Here is a 22631-nt window from a genome sequence, read left to right on the forward strand (position 1 = left end):
AGGCCACTTATGCTAAAGGAGTGCCAGTAATGGAGACCCAGACGACATAATGATAATATGCACCAATAAGGAAACCTCGGAAACAGTAGGTACCAGAAGGTATAGAAGTGAACCTAATTACCTTTGGTACTCTTCTCTGAATAGCACTCCCAAAAAATAATTGTGAGAGCGTTTCCTTGAATTTAAAGCGCTGGTTTACAGTGGTGGGGTATGTATAGGGAAGTCAATGGACCTCACAAAAAATAGATACAATGTTCCCTTCCTTTAAGAATCATTGTGCTGGAAGTAGAAGCAGAGCTAGATGACCTTAGCCATTATGTCTTGTGGACTGGTAATATGTGCTTGAGTACCTGAAGAAATGAATACTGGCTAGACCTTGACAGAGCATAACATTTTCACTTGCCATTATATTTGATGGAAAGGCATTGAAAATATGCATGCTATACTGCTTGTTTTTGTGCAACGGCTTGACAACTACTCATTTCTCATACACTATCATTTTTGCTCATGTGAAAATGCCAGCAGTAAAAGGAAATGTCATGAAATGATTGTTTATGTACACAATCAAGCAAAGCAAGAGGAATTTTATAATAAAGTGCTTGAATACAATTTTATAGACATATGAACGAAGTAAAGTCTCAGTAGGTATTCGAAGAGGTACCTGGCTTACTAATAACAGAGGTGAGCTAAGAAAACCAACATTAACCTAGGACATAGCAGTTTCGAAATGTTGACTTTGCTCTAAAAATGGAGCAGATTATTGACTGTATCCAATACAACTGCAATTTCAAAACCAGTTTATTAATGATAATTTTTTTATAATTTGTTTTTTATTGGAATCATTAATTCCTATATTTAAGAAATAGTAGTCCAATTTTTCAATTTGTTCTCACTTGGGACTAATTATAATAATTCTTTCTTTATTGGGATGAAAAAAATCCCCAAAAATATAAGATACATCAATCATATTAATACAAACGGGTAGAAGTGCAAAGCAACGTACTAAAAAACCCACAAATCTAAGGTTATGTACCTGATCCCAACAACAATATCCTCATAAATACAAAGCAATAGGGTTCAATCTATTCTTGATCTGTAGGTGCCCGCAAAAAACTGATCACAACAAAGAGGCTATGCTGGTTTGGTAGCAGCTGTAAATGCAAAAGAGTCACTTCTACTTGTCTAAACTTCAAGGTCTTAAGTAAGGGCCGAAGGGATCGTTTTCTTGGCACTGAGAATAATTTACACAGTAAAACTAAATGAAGCATGTTCTGAGTAGATCAAAGATCATAGCCACAGGCCTCTTTGGTATGAGGTAAAAAATCCTGCTGGTGAGGCTAAAAGATGGTGGAGTTGGTTAAGTCTAAAGGGCGAAATTAAAAATCGATCATGGGTGCTAAAAAGTGCACTAAGGTATGGTACCATACCTGCCTCAGAGTTTAACATTACAAACTCAGTATTTCCATACTGGGCAGCAACACATTTATAGTATACCTCTTTTGTGCTGTTCAAATCCCCAGGGAATAACGTGGCATGTGCAAAAAAACAGGTCTGGCCTTCCAATGGCATGTGCGGTTTCCTTAATGTAATGTATCCAGGAAATTTTAAAGCCCTGATCCATGGCCTAGAATCTGCTAAAATCAAGCGGTTCAAACCCTTATCTTCCAGTGACCAGATCTTTATCCAGCAAAGTAAAGGTTTAATTGCCACTTGATCTACCAGATAATCTAACCCTTGCTCTTCATGGACAGACCAAGCTGGTGTAACTTGGGGGACGCGCAGGACTTGCCATAAAAACATATTTTCTGCCACCTGTAAAATATGAGAGGGGCTATACCCATTACCGTATACAACTTTCGCAATCGTTTTGTATTTATACACTTTAAAGATAACTTCCGGAGGCCATGAGCCCAATCTACTGGCAAAGCTGGTGATGGCGCACGCGGATTTATTCAGCTCGCTGTGATTTCCTTCTAAAAGGGTTCTCCACTGTAGGAAGACATCAAATAACACTCTTAGGTAGGGGAAAACCGAAACCTTATCCAGAATTTGGGGACCCACTTTGAAGCTTTTCATGCGAGGCCTCCGCTGCCCGGCCACTAATGCATATGACTTAGTAAAATTAACCGACAATCCAGCCTGTCCATAAAATAAATTAAGCTGTCTATTAAAGTCTACAAACCCCATGCTGTATTGGCCATAAGCACCGCATTGTCTGCATAGAGTAAGACTGGCAAGGGTCTCCTTCCAACTCTAGGGTAATCTGAATGAAGTGCCAATAGAGCCACCTCAAGAGCGTTAATATATACAGAAAATAAAAATTGAGCTAAATTGCAGCCTTGACGCACACCCCTCATACAGTTAAAACGGTTAGTGAGTTCCCCCACCCAGGTGTATATCTCAATGTTGCAGTTGTCTGAGCATGAAGTGATATAAGTAAGTAGATGGACAATAGAGGATTCCACTCCTAGGGAGATTAAGATATCCCATAGCTTAGTCTGGTTGACACAATCAAACGCGGACGTAAGGTCCATAACGGCTAATTGAAGGACTCCCAGCGGAGTCAGTTTGCATTTGGCAGTCAAAAGAATCAGACTGAGGCACAGTTCTGTAGTTGACATGCCTTCCCAGAAACCACATTGGACTTCTGCTAAAATCTGATTATCTATGGCCCACACAGACAGTCTAGATCAAAGAACCTGACCTAAAACCTTTACAACATCGTCAATAAGGGAGATCGGGTGATACGAATGTGGATTGTCCTTGTCCTCTTTTTTTTTCACGTGGGACTACTAATATCACATGGGTGACACTTGGGGCCTGATTCCAATGCAGTTAGGAAAGCATTCCCACCTAGGGCCTGATTACGATGTGGTTAGGAAGGCCTTCTAATGGTATTTGCTCCTTCTGAATTAGATTGGTAACGTTTCTTCCCTACCAAGGGCAGTTAGGAACATAGGCTCCCATAGAAGTCAATGGGAGACCACCCACATTGTATCTGGAAGCATCCGGATGCATGATACGAGTTGGTCTGAAACCATTTCCATACCGATTCGATCAGGAAGATTTCCTACTACATCAGAATCGGGCCCTTAGTACGGCATTTGGTAGTTCTTGTGACCTAACTTCTGAAAGACACTAAAAAAAGTCACTTTGTTCAGCAACAAAATATTTTTTGTAAAAACTATTGTATTGTATATAATATCACCTAAAAAGCAGGGTCCTGTTTCACAAAAAAACACACATCTGCACTCACAGATGTCCAAACTTAAGTGGGTGCTACTTTCAAGCAAGGCATAGGTATCCACAGTTGCACTCCTGGAAAATGTTTGTAAACTTGGTTTTCAAATGTGGAACTACACACATAGGAAAATTGGAAGTTCCTTTGCTGCTGAAGCAGATTCCATGTGGCAACTCGTTCCTCATACCCTCATCGATTTTGGGGGATGACAAGGGGTCAGAGACAAGTTTGTGATACCTGAAAAGAGGTAAACTGGATATTTTGCCTTGGGGCATGGATGACACCCTGGCTGTACCATCCAATACTGCACTATGAAATAATATATTGATAAAATGTGTGAAATGTGTGAAATAAGGTATTCCTACAGCCGTTGTTATTTCACAAATTGCAAAATATTTGGTGTTCTGATGAGAGGGGAGATTACAACTGTGAGTGAGTGATGTATGTAGGTGGAAGGTTGAACGGACATGAATCAAAGAGCGTGCAGAAGCATATTTGAATGACAAGCGCAAGCTTGCAATATCATTGTGGTGCAAAACTGGTGTCCCATGATGGTGTGCAAGGATCATGTCATAGTCTACCTTTCATAACTGACTCAACACTTTCAAACCACTAGAAAGCAGCAACCAAAGTAGCAGTTCAGGTGAAATGTGAGTGCACTGGATAGCCACACACCCACATACCCTAATCTCTGGCCTTTGGCTTATGTCAGGAAACAGGAAGGGCCCAACGTTAAACATTAACACCTACACTTAAGCCCTGGTGCATGTTGATCTTGTATGATATACAACAAACTACAATGAACTTGCACACTGTTTCTGAGGAGCACCACATGATCTGAACCAAGACTTAAGTATGTCAAAAGTGTGTTCAATGATAGGCCAAAAGTGTATGTGTGACTTGACAATTTTCTCTTGATGCAAGGTGAAGAGACATTGGAAGAGAATGAAGAACTGGGGAGAGAGACCATAGTCAGCATTACATACAGCACAGACACATGATATGTGGTTTTATTTGTTACCCCATGAGGGATAAAATCGATTCTCTATCTTTATCGTAATCTTTTGTGTTAGCATGATGTATCTATATATCTATATATATAAATGTATATCATAGTGTTGACTAATCAGTTATGTCAATACAGGAACTCCTTTCCGTCCTTGCATTATATTTCTCTGCAACGCAAACTAAGAACCAAACAGGCTCGTTTTTGTCTTTACATGTATTAGACTTGGACAGTGGTCAAGTGCCACCCTCCAGCAGCCGAAAAGCCCGGTTAGTAGAGTTAGACAGACAACTGAATTCCTACTATTCTTGCCTGTTCTGAGACCCAAGGTCGCATCTGGATTCAGGGGCGATAAGCGCATTCCTGGAGGCGCGTACCCGTGCTCCCAGGCACCAAGACGAAAGGTAATCACCCCTCCTGGCTCTCCCCAATATTAGCAGAAGCAGACTTCTAACGAGCTTTGTGTGCCATATATGGTATTTTCTTTAAGCTACTGTGCCTACCAGTATCTTTCCATGTACGGTGATCTAATATAACACAATGAAAGTATATATGCCATGAATTGAGTGTGAATCTGCAGTCTTCTCCACACACTTGCTGGGTGACGTCGGAGAGGCTCCTCTATAGAGTATTGGTTGTTTAATAAACGATTGACTGTCCTTCACTGCCAACTGACTGATTATTTGGTAAGACGATAATTGGGGGCTATTGGTAGGTATAGCTCCTTAGATTATTTAAGTGGGCAGTGGAGAACACGCAATCATACCTGAGTGCACCAGGTGAGTGTATTGGTTTGGTGTCTTTGGATCACGCTGTTGAGCGGCGTCTTGGAAACAGTTAACTGTATCTGGTTGGTGGTGGGTGTACCACGGAGAACTTTGGAGGTCTGACGGGGTGGTGCAGTGGCTGCACGGGCAGATGCTCTACGGACTTATTTGGTTAATAATAGAGGTTTCGATCAGACGACTTGGTGTGGCACGTGTGGTGTGCACCTGACCGGACTGTTCTCTGAAAGGCCCACGGTTGTAACTGGGTAGCTTTTTGGACACATCTGAAGCGGCGCTAAGGCAGCTGACTTAGTCAGAATAGTCCCGAAGGTGAACCAGGGAGATCGTGGGATGGTCTGTAGGCCAGTCTGTGTGGTTAATCCCTGTCTGACGACCTCTTGGTAGTCTCCGGACTGCCTGATTTTGGTATCTGTTGATCTGGTGTTTTGAATTAGCGAGTTCTCCACGAACAAGTGTCAACGGGCTCTTTTCCTTCTTTGGTTTGTTTTTGAAAAAGACATGTCAATGTAAATTACTGTATGTTTTGTTCGCCTTTTTATGTGTTCAACCCTGTTTGAGGAAAGATTGAGCATTGAGAGCTTGTGAGCGGGAGTATTGGTGATAAACAAAATCTCGTGTTTTAGTAAAATATGTTTTGGATGTTTTTCCCGCCGTAAGAGCGGACGATTGAATAAAAGCCAGCCTGCTTCGCCAGAGGGCAGCCCACATTTTGATATGTATGTAAAACATGGCCTTACGCCTATTTTGTTTAATAATTTATGGCACAAATATACAAAGGATAATGTAGAATTACAATGGCCCTTAACTGGATCGTTCAATGAGAAAAAGATACAGTATTTACAGGATTGATTGTTTGCCAAAAGAAGCCGGCAGGCGATGTTTGATTCTTTAAAGCTGTGGCAAAAAGAGGCAAAACGCCATCGCATATGGGAAGAAAAACTGCTCAAAGTTAAAAAACGGTCAGACCATAACTCAGAAGGCTGTAGCATATGAAAGAGAACAAACTGAGAAAAACATTGAATGTATAGACCAACAGTTTAGGTTACAGGCGGATAAAAGTTACACAGCTCGAACCGAGCAGGAAGATGAAATTGAGGACCTATTGGATGTGCGTCCTCCGCCTCCCTATGCCCCGCAACAAGTATACCCCAAGATACCACTTGTAATGGCCCCTGCCTCGTCCGCCCCACAAGCTACGGCCCCGGCTGTTACTACAGCCTCAACCCTTACGGGGTCAACTTTCACTCCCATTTCCCCAGTACCAGCCACGGCTACCTTATTGACTGGCGGCGTGTCACCTCCCTCTATGTCTTCAGTGACATTAGCTTCACCGGCTTCGGCTTAGCCTTCTTTGTCGGCCACGTCGACGCCCGCAATGATTGATTTCACCCCCTCCCATGCCTCCGGGACTCTGGGCGCCCGACGGTTGTATACCCACGCTACAGTAGGATACAGGGAGAAACAGATAGTAATAGATCCAGCATCCCAATGGACGCCATCTATACAATTACAGATATATGGGGAACCATGAAGGATTATGAACCAGTTATGCAGCAAAATGCTTTAGAAACCATGGCCAATCGTTCAATTTCCCTATGGGGAACAATGTTTCGCAGATGGGAGAGCCCCACAGGTCTTATATGACATTGTGGACCGGGCACATAAATTTGAGTTGGGATTAGAGGATGTATATGGGAATTTGGTGACTATAATAAAGTATCCGGAAAGGATGTTCACTAAATTCCCGAATTGGGACTCTCAGATTCCCATGCGGGAAGTTCATCCCATTTACCATCCAGAAATCCCTGAGGTCAGGGACAATGGTAATCAAATCATTCAAGCTTGCGTTGAAGCCCGGTTCCAAGAGCAATGAGTGTATACCCCTTGGAAAAGAAGTGAGGTTCTTTCCCTGAAGTTCCAGATACCTGACCTTTGAAAAAATCCCACTGCTTCTTATAAGGAACTCACAGAGGCAGCTTCATCGGCCGTGATGACCTTAGCTGATATAGAATTATTTTTTCGGTTACTGGTCCCTGTCGATGTATGGCGACAGGTGCACAATCATCCTCAGGTTAACGAGTTAGGAGGAACTTGGGACCAAATTAAGGATTGGGATAAGGATCGGAAACCCAGAGATAAACCTAGACCTGAAATTCTAGCTTTGCTGGGTCGGATCAGTAGGTATATGCATTCTTTAATTCCACCCCGGAAGGTGGATTGGGATAAATTAACCGCCTGCAAACAGAAGAAGGATGAGAGTGTGTCTGATTTCTTTACTCAATTTGAGGGGGTATTCATTGATTTTAGTGGACAAGATTTGTCGGTGGAAGGTGGGATAAGAATATTCATGAATCGTTTTGTGACTAATCTGTTGCCCGAAATATCTGCTCGGCTCCAGGCAGCAGAAAGCACTTGGACCACTTCTACTCCTTCGGCTATTTTGAGTATGGCCCAATATTACGAACATAGGTAAAACGAGAGCAAAGATAAGTCTGACAAGAAGACGAAGGATCTTAAGACTTGAGTGTTATTACAGAAAGTCGCTAGTGGATGGGGTAGAGACGGAGTGGGAAAAGGGTTTGTTCTGAGAGGGGCGGGAGTAGGACGAGGAGGAGGTCCAGCTGTTACTTTGGGAGAAAACCAATGTGCTTACTGTAAACAGGAAGGGCATTGGCGAGCTCAGTGTCCTTTCCTCTTAGCGCAAAATGGAGCCATGAGAGGCAGAGGCAGAGGAAGAGGATGAGGAGGAGTTGATCGGAGTGACATGAGAAGAGAAGAGGTGATATGAGGTGAGGCAGGGGGGAATTGTTTTGATAATTCAAAAGGGAGGCAGAACTACAATGATGATTTTGGAACTGTTGGGTCAGATGGGTATTGCTATGCACGGACAGCCATGGACAGAGTAGGGGCCAAGTGGCAGTACCCGTCGATCAGAGAGGGCCTCATATTAAAGGGCAATTACTGGGGACTGTCGAGGATTTTCTAGTAGACATGGGTGCAATGAATATTCTGATTGCTTGTTCACTGGTCCCAGGGGCTGTTCTGACCGGGCTCTCTACTATAGGTCCAGTCACGGCGGATTCCCCATTTTTGTTGACGTCACATTGTTGGGAAAATTTATTGGGATTGGACCTGCTAAAGAAATTGCATGCAAAGATTTATTGTTTTCCTGATGGAGTGTATTTACCTATTCAATCGCTTGGTCAGTACACTCGGCAGAGTTTTGCGAAAAATGAATCCCTGCCTCCTGAGTGAGCTGCAATGCCATCTACATTATGGGTGACTGGTGATACGGATGTTGGCCTTTTAAATATTCTGCCAGTCTCTATCACTTTAAAACCAAATGCTCGTCTGCCCCGCACTCCGCAGTATAAGATCTCACTGGCTGGTGAGAAGGAATTATTGACAATTATACAGGATTCAATCGACAAAGTCGTAGTAGAAGAAACAGTTTCTAATACCTGTAATAGCCCTATATTACCAATTTTGAAAAAGGCCCCCACCGGGAGTGGCCCTGATTATGTTGATACTTATCTTTTTGTAATTGACCTGCGCGAAATTAATAAAGTAGTAGTGCCTCAATATCCCCTGGTTTCAGATATTACAACAATTCTTACTATGATTCCCCCAACAGCTAGGTTTTTCTCCATTATAGACCTGTAGAATGCTTTCTTTAGCATTCCAATACAACCTGATAGCTGTCATATTTTCGGCTTTCCGCTATCTGGGCGCAGCTTTAACTTTACCGCGCTCCTCAGGGCTATATGGAGAGTCCTAGTATTTACAGTCAAGCTTTAAAAGTAGGTTTAGACAAACTGACTTTGCCCCCAGGAAGTGCCCTTCTGCAATACGTGGACGATTTATTAGTAGCATCAGACACTGAGGAAGGCTGTAAGGAAGCTACGGTAAAATTATTGTCGCATTTAGCAGCCAAAGGTAATAAAGTGTCTCTTTCTAAGTTTCAATATTGTCAACAGAAGGTGGCCTATCTCGGTCATCTACTGTCAAAAGAGGGGAGGAAACTAACTTCTGAACGTGTGTCTACTATTTTTAACATGCCTGTTATATATCTATATATATAAATGTATATCATTGTGTAGACTAATCAGTTATGCCAATACAGGAAATCCTTTCCGTCCTTGCATTATATTTCTCTGCAATGCAAACTAAGAACCAAATAGACTCCATTTTGTCTCTACATGTATTAGACTTGGACAGTGGTCACGTGCCACCCTCCAGCAGCCAAGAAGCCCAGTTAGTGGAGTTAGACAGACAGCTGAATTCCTACTATTCTTTGCTGTTCTGAGACCCAAGGTTGCATTTGGTTTAGGAGGTGATAAGCACATTCCTGGAGGCGCTGTACCCGTGCTCCCAGGCACCAAGACGAAAGGGAGTCACCCCTCCTGACTCTCCCCAATAATAGCAGAAGCAGACTTCTAACGAGCTTTGTGTGCCATATATGGTCTTTCCTTTAAGCTACTATGACTACCAGTATTTTTCCACGTACGGTGATCTCATGTAACGCAATGAAAGTGTATATGCCATGAATTCAGTGTGAATCAGCAGTCTTCTCCACACACTGGCTGGGTTACCTTTAGAGAGGCTCCTCTATAGAATTTTGGATGTCTAATAAACGATTGACTTTCCTTCACTGCCAACTGACTTATAATTTGGAAAGATGATAATTGGGGGCTATTGGTAGGTATAGCTCCATACATTATTTTTGTAATACGACACCCGAGCATTCTCTTGATATTCAATACATGCATTAAATAATGTTACAATTATTTTGGTTTTGTGACGAGGCCAAGTTATAAGTCGCTATCTTCTAAATCCATCCCCGCAATGCAAATACAGTCTTAATGTGACTTGAAACAGGTGATAAAAATCCATAGTCACAAACTGACATGCAAATGCCCACTAACAGAACATCTAGCTATTGAATGCTTAACTAGGGAGGACAGTATACACATCAATGAAGAAGTCCCTGGATGTTCAGACAGTGTGAAGCAGTATCACAGGATTACTACTTCGTGTACTTATAAATGCCTTTGTGAATAGCTTTCACTATGTCTCCTCATTGTGGCTGGAATGCAGATGCTCAGGAGTTTTTATATATCATAGTCAGACTGTGGAAATTTTAACACTCAAGAGTAAACATTAGATCAGCATCACATACACAATTACATGATTCTTCTTTTCATGAAAACGTGCTCCTCTGGCTTTGAGAGTACAGCTTCACATATGTGTTGTCCCTGGCTTTTTTCACTTTTGGGAATGTGTTATTGCTTAGTCTTCTGTTTTATTAGCAATTACAGTGTGGTGGTAATTCTTGACGAAGATGGAGTTTTTCACCGGTTACAAACGGTACCCAAAATCTGTTTCAAGGTGTTTGAGAATCCTGTCTACGAAGTGTCCAATTTCAGAGCTACATTGCTCTGACTGAACAAAGATGAAAGACAGACAGTACCTTCAGAAGCCATGGTGTTGCTGTCCTACTATGGGTGTTGGATGTTATGTCAGCTGCTTTGAGGGATATAATTTATGGTCTCAATATCAAATGAGTATGTCCCAATGAATCAACAGTCATGTTAATTGCTGGCAATATTGAACTCATTACTCTCACCATCCTCCTCCTCTATGCATTGACTTATTGGCGTCTTTTGTGAAAAAATCAAGGGGGACGGATTTCTCCCAGGGTTATGAAGTGGGCAGCTCCATGGTGCTGTTTAGATCAATGATGTGGGTCAATATAATAGTCCTCCTCACTGACTACCATCTGTTTGTGGTTGATGTTACTTTTTAATGATATTTTAGTACTTAGGGCTTTCCTGCAGGCTTATTTGGAAGGGAGTATCTTCTGCATTCAGTTGTGTCACTGCCTGTAGTACCTTTACCACTGTAATCACTGGTGATTTTAATATCACTTTTATTAACAGTTGCCTCCGGAGACCTGGAAACACATTAATTCTCACAAAAGTAGATAATGAAAACTCACAACTATTTACTGTTATGATATATTGATTTGCATAGCACACTAATAACCTGAGTGATTATCCAGGTGCATGATATGGTGTGTAGGTTTGTAATCCCCAAGGTGCTGATACAATGAGCCCGGTCTTTGTGTTGAACTCAAGCATGAGGCGGAGACTCTGATTAACCCTGGGCATAGTTACGCGAAATGCACTGCGCACTACGCGAGCTACGCGTAGCTACGGGAACTGCGATGTGCACTGAGCAAAATGCTGTTCATACTGATTGCACAGTTCCGGATGCTTGTCTTCACTGTGTAATCGGAGCAAACTGCATCTTGCACAGTGCAAGCGGTCGTTTACTGCCGCTCGAGTAGATTTCTACTCGAGCGGCAGCTTTCTCAACACAGACTGGTAGTTTCTCATCCCGAGCGGTCGCGAGCAAACGTGACCTCTCGCAATGAGAAACCTGACCTCCCTACGTTGAGAATCTCACTGGGAGGCTTATTTTCCAAGCTCGCGATCGGCAACTTGATGTTTCTGATCGCGAACGAGGAAAAAGTCTCGCCAGGATGTCATTTTGCTCGCTCGCGGTCGCCAAATTGCCGTTGAGGACCGCGAGCAAGCAAAAAATGACCGCTTCACTGCGCTACACATGTTTGCACTGTGCTACATACAATTTGCAAAGTGCGAAGTGGTGCAAACTATGCGAGCATAGCGTAGTGCTTCTCCCAGGGTTAGCTCTGATCTGTTAAGGGAGGTTGTTCCATGTATTGGGTATGATCTAGGAGAATGAGCTACGTCTAGTTTTGCTACTACAGATGTGGGGAAAGTGTGCAAGTGAGAGTGAGGCACAACATAGGTGTCTGGTGGGTTGGTGAAACTGTTTGTGGCTGTTTAGATATTCTGGTCCTGTGCTTTGTATGTGTGCGCGAGGAGTTTGAATTGGCTGTGTTTGTGAATAGGGAGCCAGTGAAGCTTCCTGAGGTATGGTGTGATGTGGGTGTGCTGTGGAAGGTTGAGTATTAGATTTGCAGTGATGTTCGGGATGGTCTGGAGTCTGTATAGAAGTTGTTGGGAGATTCAGGCGTAGAGAGTGTTGCCATTGTACAGTGGTAAGTGCTTGCTTGATGATCCATCTGGTGTCCTGAGGTAACCATTTGAAGATATTTTGCAGCATGCGTAGGATGTGGACGCAAGAGGTCCACATTGCAATGACTTGAACTTTCATGTTGAACTTGTCATCAAGGATGACCCCTAGATTTCTTGTGTGGTCTGTGGGTGTGGAATTTGGTCCTACATCCAACAGCCACTAGGTGGAGGTCCATGGGGAAGTCTTGTTGCTGAAAGAAGACCAGGACTTCCATCTTTTTTTTTTTTTTGGTCCTCATTTGCCTTGACCTCAGTATGGGAAGATACCAACCACCTAGCGAGTCCTTGCCTTAGGATCCACTCAGAAGTCCCGTCCATCTGATGCCAGGACTCGAATAATTTTATGGGTGGGAGATAAAACCCAGAGACATGAGGCCTTCAGACTGACTCCATCTAGGTGCGTTACCACCTGTAGGACCATAATCGGAACGAGGCTATACCCAGTCCAAGGAGTGTTATCGGCATAATCATAGGACCCGGGGAAAAAAAAAACCCGGATTCTATCTCCACTCGATGAGCAGCTCCCAAAACACCAAATTACGCTTACTGCCTGATCTATTAAGGTCTAATCTAGATGTTTCATATAGTGATGTAGGCCATGCAGAATGTGAAGGGGCTGCTTTTTCTGTCCAATGTATACAGATTTGCCTTCTAGCCAGCAAGATAGCATAGAAGAGAAATGACCTTGCTTTCCCTGTGATATTCCCATCCAGACCAAAGATAATGAGTGGGAGTGTAATTGAAAGTGATGTATTCATGATGGAGTTTAGGGTTACCTCCACTTCTACCCAAAATCGATTTATGTCAGGGCATTCCAAAAACATGTGTACATCTGAAGCTCCCCTGAGATTGCATTTGTTACATTTTTTGTCCGGGAGAAATGTAGAAAGTTTAAGTGGCGTAATATATGCTTGGTGTGCTGTAAAAAGGTGGTTTCTTCTTAGCCATGATGGTTTCAAGGTCTTGTATAAGAGGGCAAAAGAAGTTAGCCACATCTCATCACATTGAGAGCCAATTACTGCCCCCCACAATTGGTCTGGGAGAGAGAATTCTCCGTCAATTTCTTCAAGCAACTGCCAATACCAGAATGCTACCTCTCTTCTTCCCACTGGCTTCTCCACTAGCTGTTGTTCTAGAGGGCTTACTTTCCCCAAGTGTTTATCTCTTCTGCGCTGGCCCCTTGTCCAGCTATCCAGCTGGATGTATTTAAATCTGGACAATCCGGGACCGACGTGGTCTTTTAACTCGTCCCATGTAATTAATGATCCATCGGTTACTAGTTGACCCCATCTTATAATCCCTGCTTGCTCAAGTACACCTGACAAACTATATCTCATATATAGTGGAAGCCCGGGAGATTCCCATATTGGGGCAAAGTTTGAGTAGTATGACAGCCCGAGTTTTTTCCTTATGATAAGCCAGGTCTTAGCCCAAGATTGTAGTATTTTAAGTTTGATTTTTTTGAAAAATTTCTGGCTGGCAAATTTAAACATAAACCCATCCACTGATAGGTTTTGCCCCAATTAACATGGCTTTATACATTGATCCATTCAAAAGATTAGTTGGCGTTTTAAGAAGCATCCTCGAATGTGTCATCTGAAATGCCCACGCGTAGTATAGTAGGTCATGCAAAGCCAGACCTCCCTTCTCTCTTCTCCTCCTCAGCTTCTTCCAAGCGATTCTTGTTGACTTATAGTTCCAAATAAAGGAGTTAATTTCTTGTTGACTTTTTTCGAGTGCCTTGGGATCAAAAGCCAAGGGGATGGTACTAAATATAAAGGTATATTTGGGGAGGATACACATTTTTACTAGGTTTACTCGCCCTGATACAGAAAGTGGCAAATGTGTCCAAGTTTTCAGCAGCTTTTTGCTCTCTCTATGGATTCTGTCTAAGTTAATTTGACAAATCTTGCCCACATCCTGGGTAACTCGGATTCCTAGGTACCGCATGGACGGTGAAACATTTATTCCCATATGTTGTTCATGGATGTTCCAAGTCATTATTTCTGTTTTGCTCAGGTTGATGTCGTACCCTGAGATAAGCCCAAATTCTTTTGCTCACTGTGTGACTACGGGTAGTGTTGTTTTTGGATCCGATGTTAAGATCAAAATGTCATCAGCGTATAGTGCTACCCGCCTCTCCCACTCCCCAAAGCGAAACGGTGGAATATTCGCTTCTGCCCGCAGGACCTGGGCAAATGGCTCAATATATAAATTAAAGAGGAGTGGGGAGAGCGGGCATCCCTGTCTGGTGCCCCTAGTAATTTGAAATGCTTCAGTCAAGATGCCGTTAACCAATAGCCTCGCAGAAGGAGCACTATATAGCTGAAATATTGCTTTGCAGAATCTACTTCCAAAATTAAATTTTATAAGAACATCCTCTAAATAGGCCCAATTAACCCTATCAAATGCCTTGGTTGCGTCTAGCGTGAGGGTAGCCAAGGGTAGGGAAAAGGCTGATGCAATATCTATGGCTCCTATCAGATCGTGTGTTAGTTCTGACAGTTGTCGCCCTTTTGATCTTGATGTATTAGGCTAGGTATTACCCCCCTCAGTCTTGATGATAACATAGTGGTAAAAATTTTGTAATCGTTGTTGAGAAGCGATATGGGTCAATAAGATCCACATTCCCGGGGCGATTTGCCTGATTTTGGAATGAGCACAATTGTTGCCTCCCCCCATGATTTCGGCGTTGGGTTTCCTTCTATTAAGATGTCATTAAATATTCCACACAGGACAGGGGTAGTAACTTCTTCCAGAGCTCTGTATATCTCTCCTGGGAGACCATCTGGGCCTGCCGCCTTTCCTTTTATGGAATGCCGTATTGCTGTCCTTACCTCTTACTCTGTAATGTCACTCTCTAGAGCTTTATTCTGTGGCATTGAGAGGGCAGGTAGCAAAATTTCTTTGAGCCAATTTTCCCTAGCCCCTTGATTATTGGGAAGATCTTCTTTGTATATTAGTTCAAAGAAATCGTGGAAGGCATTACCTATGTCTGAGTTAGATGTTCTTACTGTTGCTTCCCCCTCTACCTGTATCTCTTTGATATATTTAAGGGCTTGGTCTGATTTTATTTTCCAGGCCAAAACTTTGCCGGCAGCTTCTCCAAATTCAAATTGGGATATCTTACTTGCTTCCCATCTCTTGTTAATCCTTTCTTGTAAAATCCCTTCCAATTGTGACTTCTTTTCAGCTAACCTAGTCTGTTCTTGTGGTGTTACCAGACGTTTGTCGATATTTTGCTCTAATAATCTCATTTCCTGCTCCAGATTGGCTATTTTTTCTCTGTATATTTTACGCCTGTACGAGGCCCTATTAGTAATCTGTCCTCTCAAAAAAGCTTTAAATGTCTCCCAGACTACCGCCAGATTTGAAGAACCTAAATTTAAGTCAAAAAATGTTGAGGACTCTTCTGCTAAAAACTTGACCTCCTCTTCCTCGAGCAAGAGTGTCTGGTCAAATGACCAAGTTGTTGATGTATTCTTATTATCTAATCTCATTGTGAAGGATAGTGCAGAGTGGCCTGAAAGGTGTGAAGGTAGGTAATCTATTGTTATCAGGGTGTCCTTCAAAGAGTAACTAAACAAAGCATAGTCAATTCTTGACTTATGCTTAAACCGGCCATTTCGGAAGGACACCCCCATTTTATTACTAGCTTTTTCTCTCCACATATCTGCCAGGCCAAGATGTTTCATTATTGCAATAAGGGTTTGCCTTGATTTGCCTTGATTTAGGTGAACTAGGAATTTTGAAACTTGTGGATTTATCCAGCTTTGGGTTGAGTACGATGTTAAAATCTCCCATCCAGATCACTGGGTCCTGCACTACGGTCAGATGATTCCTGACTGCATCTAAGTGAGATGGATCGTCTGAATTGGGGCCATAATAGCCCACCAAGGTGCGAATTTGGCCTTCCAGTGATACTCTGACTATTAGCCATCTCCCTGTATAGTCCTCTTTGTATTCTAGAATTTGGGCTTTAGCTGATTTCTTAAAAATAAATATTACCCCCCTGATATTTGCGTTATGATCTGTGGAACAGAATTTGTCTATCCATTTATATTTCTTTAATATCTGTTCGGCCTCTGACTTAATTAAGTGTGACTCCTGGAGGACAATGATCTGTGCCTGGGAGTCCCTTAGATATTGGAAAATTCGCTCCCTTCTACCCTTCACCCGCAGACCATTGACGTTCCAGGATAGATATTGGTGCGATGTCATTTTATTATTTCCACGTCACCCTCCTTCATGGTATGTTTTTGGGCTCTGGTGACTACTACATTTGGCTTTGTTGTAGTCAGACTTAAACCAAAGGGACACGCTAGAATACTGTTTTGATTAGGCTTGTGAGGACTTTTTATATTATCTCCCCTTCTTCCCCCCCGCCCCTCCTGCCCCCTGGGAAAACCCCCCCTACTTACTGTGGCCTGATGTCTGGCCACCTTTACGCCCGTTGCAGCTTGCTCTTTTTCCCTCAGCTACAGATACATTATTAGGTTTGGAGCTATTATCAACCCATTTAAAGGTTAGATCTGCCGAGGGCTTTTGCTATTTTCTCTGAGGGAGCCTTCCTTTTTTTTTTAAGTCGCTATCTTCCTTTTCCCCCCTAATCTTCATTTTTTTTGATTATTATATTTTTTTGTGTTTATCTATTTATTTATTCGTAGTCGTACTCATGTTCATCTATGTTCATATGTGAAATACCAGTGTTTCTTTTATCAATAGGGTTTTTTTTTCCTCATTTTATATTATTTACTGATTTATGTTAATTTTCCTCCCCTTCTTTTTGTCTACCTCCTCTCCCCTTTTTTTTTATTTATTTATTTATTTTTATTTTTTTCCTCTCATGTGATATATTATCTGGTCTATTCCCTGTATAGTCCTCCTATCCTAGGTTATTTTGCTTTCTGAGCCTGTGCGTAATCTTGCATATTTTGCAGTAAATCATCTGCGTCTTGTATAGAGCGGATGTTATGCATTTTGTTATTATGAATAATCTTTAAGAATGCGGGGAATCTCATCTGAACATTAGCTCCCAATGATCTAAACTTTTCCATGCGCTGTCCCAGCTCCCACTGTCTATCAAGAGTGGTTTTAGATAGATCTGAGCGAATCTCAAAGGGGAAATCCGGACCCTGTATCGTTTTGGCCTTTAGCGCAAGATTCAAAACCCTTTCCTTAAGTGCATATGTCAGGAAATTAATTAATACTTTTCTGGGTTTAGTTCTAGCCGGGTTCAGGCGGAATGGGTCTCAGTGTATCCGCTGTATGTCATTCTCAAGGGACTCTACAGTCTCTTCCAAGTTGAGAGATTCCTTCAATAACTTTACTATGAAGCTCTTAAGATCACTCCCTTCTTTCCCCTCCGGAATCTTCAAAATTCGAATGTTGTTTCGTCTGGAATAGTTTTCCAGCACTTCAATTCGCTCCCTCATACTCTCTCCGTCCTTTTGGAGGGTGTTTACTTTGGATCTTGCTGATTCTAGGTTGGATGACAGGACTCCCACAGAGCATTCTAGTATTTCTGTTCTTTCACACAATCCGTCAACTTTCTTTTCTAGTGTGTCGCAGGATGCCCTTATCTCAGTCTGATTGGCTTTGGAAACTGCGAAGTCGTGTCTGATTTCTTGTCTCATCGCGGTAATAGATCCTACAAGAGCCTCGAGAGCACCGCCCACTCCGACCTCTCCCTGCCAATTAACCATCTCTAACTCCCCATGAAGGGTGGGCGTCTCCCTAGCAAAACTCACTCCTGGGAGCGTTTGGAGGGGTTCCAGTGCGTCCTCCACGGTTAGCACCAATTCGGTATCATGTACGGGACTTTCTGACAGCTCCGGAGACGGTGTCTCAGCTAAACTCTGAGTGGCGGTCTCTCCCTCCCCAGTAGCAACCTTTAATATATATTGTTGGTTATCTTGCTTTTCTAATGTAGCCATATCTTGCAAAATCTCCAAAACCTGGGGTATGGGCTTAAAATACGATCGTAGCGATGGAGTTGTGCCTTTGGGGGCCTTTAAGCATTTATTTTTACTCTGCCTTGTTTGCTTTGTGTTCTTAGTTCCCTTGCTCGATGCGGGTCTCCTTGACTCTGATGTTCCCGTTTGGTAACTCAAATCCTGCTCCTTTACTGAGCCCTCCCCCGCGCTGCACTCTGGGACTTGTGGTTTGTTATGTGCTTTAGCTAATTTGGCCACTCTATGGTCAGCCCTGGCTTTACTTCTTGTAATTCGAGGTTGCTGCTCTGCCCCCCTGGCTGCCTTCTCTGCCCCCCCTGGACTCACCGTGTCGCTTTTCAGATTAGATTCTGCAAATTGAGAGCCTCTCCCCTCAACTGCTAGGCTCACCTCCCTGTTTGACAACTGCGGTCGAAGCTCCACGGCTGCCCGCCTCCAACTCGGATGAGGAGCGGGTGCCGGGGAGAGATCCGTACTCGGCAGACACATTCGCTGAAAACCAGGTACTGATGTGCGAGGTCAGGCTCCTGCGTTATAAAAAGGTGCTCCGCTCTCTCCCTCACTCTGTTTTTTAGTTCTTTTCTGTGGCGCAAGTGTAGATCAGCAAAACCAGCTCCATTCGACTGAGATTACTTCAGGTCTGCAAACGAGGTACTCAGAGCGCTGCTTGGTGCGTGCGGTCCGCTCTAGCCAGCGACTTCCATCTTGTTAGAGTTAAGCTGCAAGCAGTTGGTTCCCATCCAGTCGGAAAGCAGATCCTTGTGTGCCAATCTCATGGAGTCTTCTGAGGAGGGTGTTATGGGAGACAGTGTTGAAGGCTGCAGAGAAGTCGAGCAAGATAAACGCTGCTGTTTCTCCTCATTCCAGGATGATCAGAATGTCATCGGTGGCCATGATGAGTGTTGTATCAGTGCTCTGGTTCTTTCTGAATTCTGATTGAGTGTTTTCTAGTAGATGTTGAAGTTATAGGTAGTTTGTGAGTTGCTTGTTTATGAACTTTTTAATCACTTTGGCTGGATAGGGAAGCAGGGACATGTTTCGGACGTTGCTCAATTGATTTGGGTCATTGTGGGCTTCTTGAGGAGGGCATTGATTTCTGCAAGTTTCCATTCATTCAGGAAAGTGGCCGGCATGTTGAAGGTGTTGATGATGTGGGTCAGGGTGGTTCCGATTGGTGATGTTTCCAGGTTGTAGATGTGGTGGGGGCCTAGGTCCATTGGGAGACCCAAGCGGATTGCCACTGTGTTGTTGCTGGTGAGGGTTGTTCATTTGCAGTGATGTTTGTGAGAGTGGTTGAGGGCGAGGTGAAATCCTTAATGATTGGGAAGATCTCCTTGCAGCTGTTGGAGCATCTTTCGATGCTGTCCACTCATGCTTTTTCTGGTTTCTCATATTTGGTAGTGAAAGAGTTTGAGTGCAGCTTGTAGGTAATGCTGTTGGTGGTGTTGTGGCTGACTCTCCATTTCCTTTCTAACTGTTTACAGTCCCATTTGGTGTATTGGAGTTCCTCTGTGTACCAGCTGTCCTGCTTGCATGATCTATTATGCTTGTTGGGTTTGAAGAGTACAAGGTAGTCTGTTCAGTCCCTGATCCAGTTGTTGAAGTTGCTACTGTTCTTGTCAAGTTTGTCTGTGGGGCTAGGCGTATCCGTGCAGAGGACACTGAGCCCATCTGCTTCTGTGATTTTGCCCCAGCTCAGCTTGGAATGCTGACCCTGGTAGGGGTGTTGACTTAAAGTGTGATGTGTGGAAGTGGATGATGGAGTAGTTGGTCCATATGAGCAGTGTGATTGAGTTGTTTTTGATGCTTTCACTAGTGGTGAAGATTCGGTCCAGTGTGTGTGCCACTGGTTTCCCCTCTTCTGTACCCCTCATTTTGCCTTCTGTGCCTCTCGTTCTCCCTGCCGCTGTGCCCCCTGCGGCCCCGCCCCCTTCCCACTCGCTGCTTCCGCCTCCCAGCTGCTCCTCCCTCCCACCTCCCCATATATGCAGGACGCTGCGCGGCCATGCCATTGACACACGAAGGCGTGCCTAAGGCAAGCCCGTCTGCGCCCATCCGCGCCTGGACCGCGCCCAGATCCCCTCACCCCCACGAACACCACAATGCCAGACTGCGATACAACGCCAGCACTCTCCACACACTCAACGCCGGCAGAGACCACAGCTGCTTCCAGGCCGCCCCAAAATGCACCCACAGACCTTTATCCTGCCACACCTGCAGCTTCACCTGCGACAGAGCCACCAAATCACCAAGGAACCGACCCAACCACCTCCGATGCATACTCCTAAACACACGCTCTGCACGCAAACACGCCGTCGAGATATGGAACCTGCTGGACACCTCCACCCCAGGCATTGCCTTCCTGACCGAGACCTGGTGGAACGACTCCTCGGCTCCCAACATCATCATAGCCGTCCCGGACGGCTGCAAGATCGCACCAACGTAACTGGAGGAGGAATAGCCATCGTCCACAAGTCCAGCCTCAAGGTCTCCACAGACTCAGACGACACTCTGAGCACCGCCGAACACCTGCACTTCTGGATCCACACTGACTCCAACACTACCCTCAGAGGAACACTCATCTACAGACCCCCAGGACCACGGCCACAGTTCAGTGACTCCATTGCCGACCTCATCCGCACCCACGCACTCACCTCCACGGACTACATTCTCCTCAGGGACCTGAACTTCCACCTCGAGAACAAAACGATGCCAACTCCGCCACCCTGATCGACAACCTCGCCAACCTCAGCCTCAGACAACTCGTCACCGCTCCCACCCACACCGCCAGCCACAGGCTTGACCCCATCTTCTCCACAAGCACACACGTCTCCTTCGACCGCACCACCGAACTCCACTGGACGGATCACCACTGCATCCATTTCACCTACAAGAAGCCCACCACGCACCACCACACCCAACAGCTGCCCCGCTGCTGCTGGAACAAAGTCACCAAAGACCAGCTGGCCACCACCCTTGCCCAGAACCCACCCACCAACCCCCAAACCAGACGCCACCACCCACAACCTCAGACAGTGGATCAACGACTGCGCCAACACCCTTGCCCCGCTCAAGAAACCCTCTAAGAGCCACACCAGCAAGAAAGCCACCTGGTTCACTGAAGAACTCAGGACCTCCAAACGAGTTTGACGGAAATTGGAGAAGAAATGGCTCCACGAACGAACAACACCGGACAGCCATGCAGCTCACAAGCACACCAACCACAGACATCACCATCTCATCAGATTAGCCAAGAGATCGTCCTTCAAAACCCACCTGGACAACAACTATAACAACAGCATTGTGAAGGAACTCTCCAACCCCAGCGCCAACGCCAACAACATCCCACCCTCACAAGAACTGTGCGACTCGCTAGCCACCTTCTTCCACCGCAAGATCGCTGACATCCACGACAGCTTCAACACCACCACGACCACCCCAACAACGTCAGACTCCAGCCCCCATACGATCACCACCCGCATCAACCGCCTGACCTCCTGGACCAACGTCAACAACTACGAAACAGGCAAGATCATGAACTCCATCCACCCAGGATCACTGTCAGACCCCTGCCCACACCACATATTCAACAAAGCAGACGCAGCCATCGCACCCCAACTACGGAAAGTAATCAACATCTCCTTCGAGACAGATACATTCCCTGAAAGCTGGAAGCATGCCAAAATCAACGCCCTTCTCAAGAAGCCCAAGGCGGACCCCAAGGACCTCAAGAATTTCGGGCCCATCTCCCTGCTCCCGTTCCTGGCGAAGGTTATCAAAAAAATTGTCAACACACAACTGACTCGCCACCTTGAGGACAATGACATTCTAGACCCATCCCAGTCCGGATTCCGAAACAACCACAGCACCGAGACAGCCCTCATTGCCGCCACAGACGACATCAGGATCCAACTAGACAACGGTGAAACATCAGCCCTCATCCTTCTGGACCTATCAGCCGCCTTCGACACGGTCTGCCACCGCACACTAAAAACACGCCTCCAAGAAGCCAGAATCCAAGAGAAGGCCCTGGACTGGACCACATCCTTCCTCTCTGGCACCAGAACCCAGAGCGTCCGCCTTCCCCCCTTCCGCTCCGAAGCCACCGACATCATCTGCGGCGTACCCCAGGGCTCATCCCTCAGCCCGACGCTGTGCAACGTCTACATGGCCCCCCTCGCTCACGTCGCCTGCCAGCACGACCTCTACATCATCTCCCACGCCAATGACACCCAGCTCATCCTCTCCCTCACCAAGGACCTGCACACCGCCAAAACCAACCTCCATGAGGGAATGAAGGCCGTCGCCGAATGGATGAGAGGCAGCCGACTGAAGCTGAACTCGGACAAGACGGAGGTCCTCATCCTCAGATCCACCCCCTTAGCCTGGGACAACTCCTGGTGGCCGACCACACTGGGAACAGCACCGACACCCACCGACCATGCACGCAACCTAGGAATCATCCTCGACTCCACCCTCTCCATGTCGAAGCAGGTCAACCCCGTCTCCTCCTCCTGC

The sequence above is a fragment of the Lissotriton vulgaris genome, chromosome 5 (assembly GCF_964263255.1).
Source record: "Lissotriton vulgaris chromosome 5, aLisVul1.2, whole genome shotgun sequence".
NCBI classification, from domain to species: domain Eukaryota; kingdom Metazoa; phylum Chordata; class Amphibia; order Caudata; family Salamandridae; genus Lissotriton; species Lissotriton vulgaris.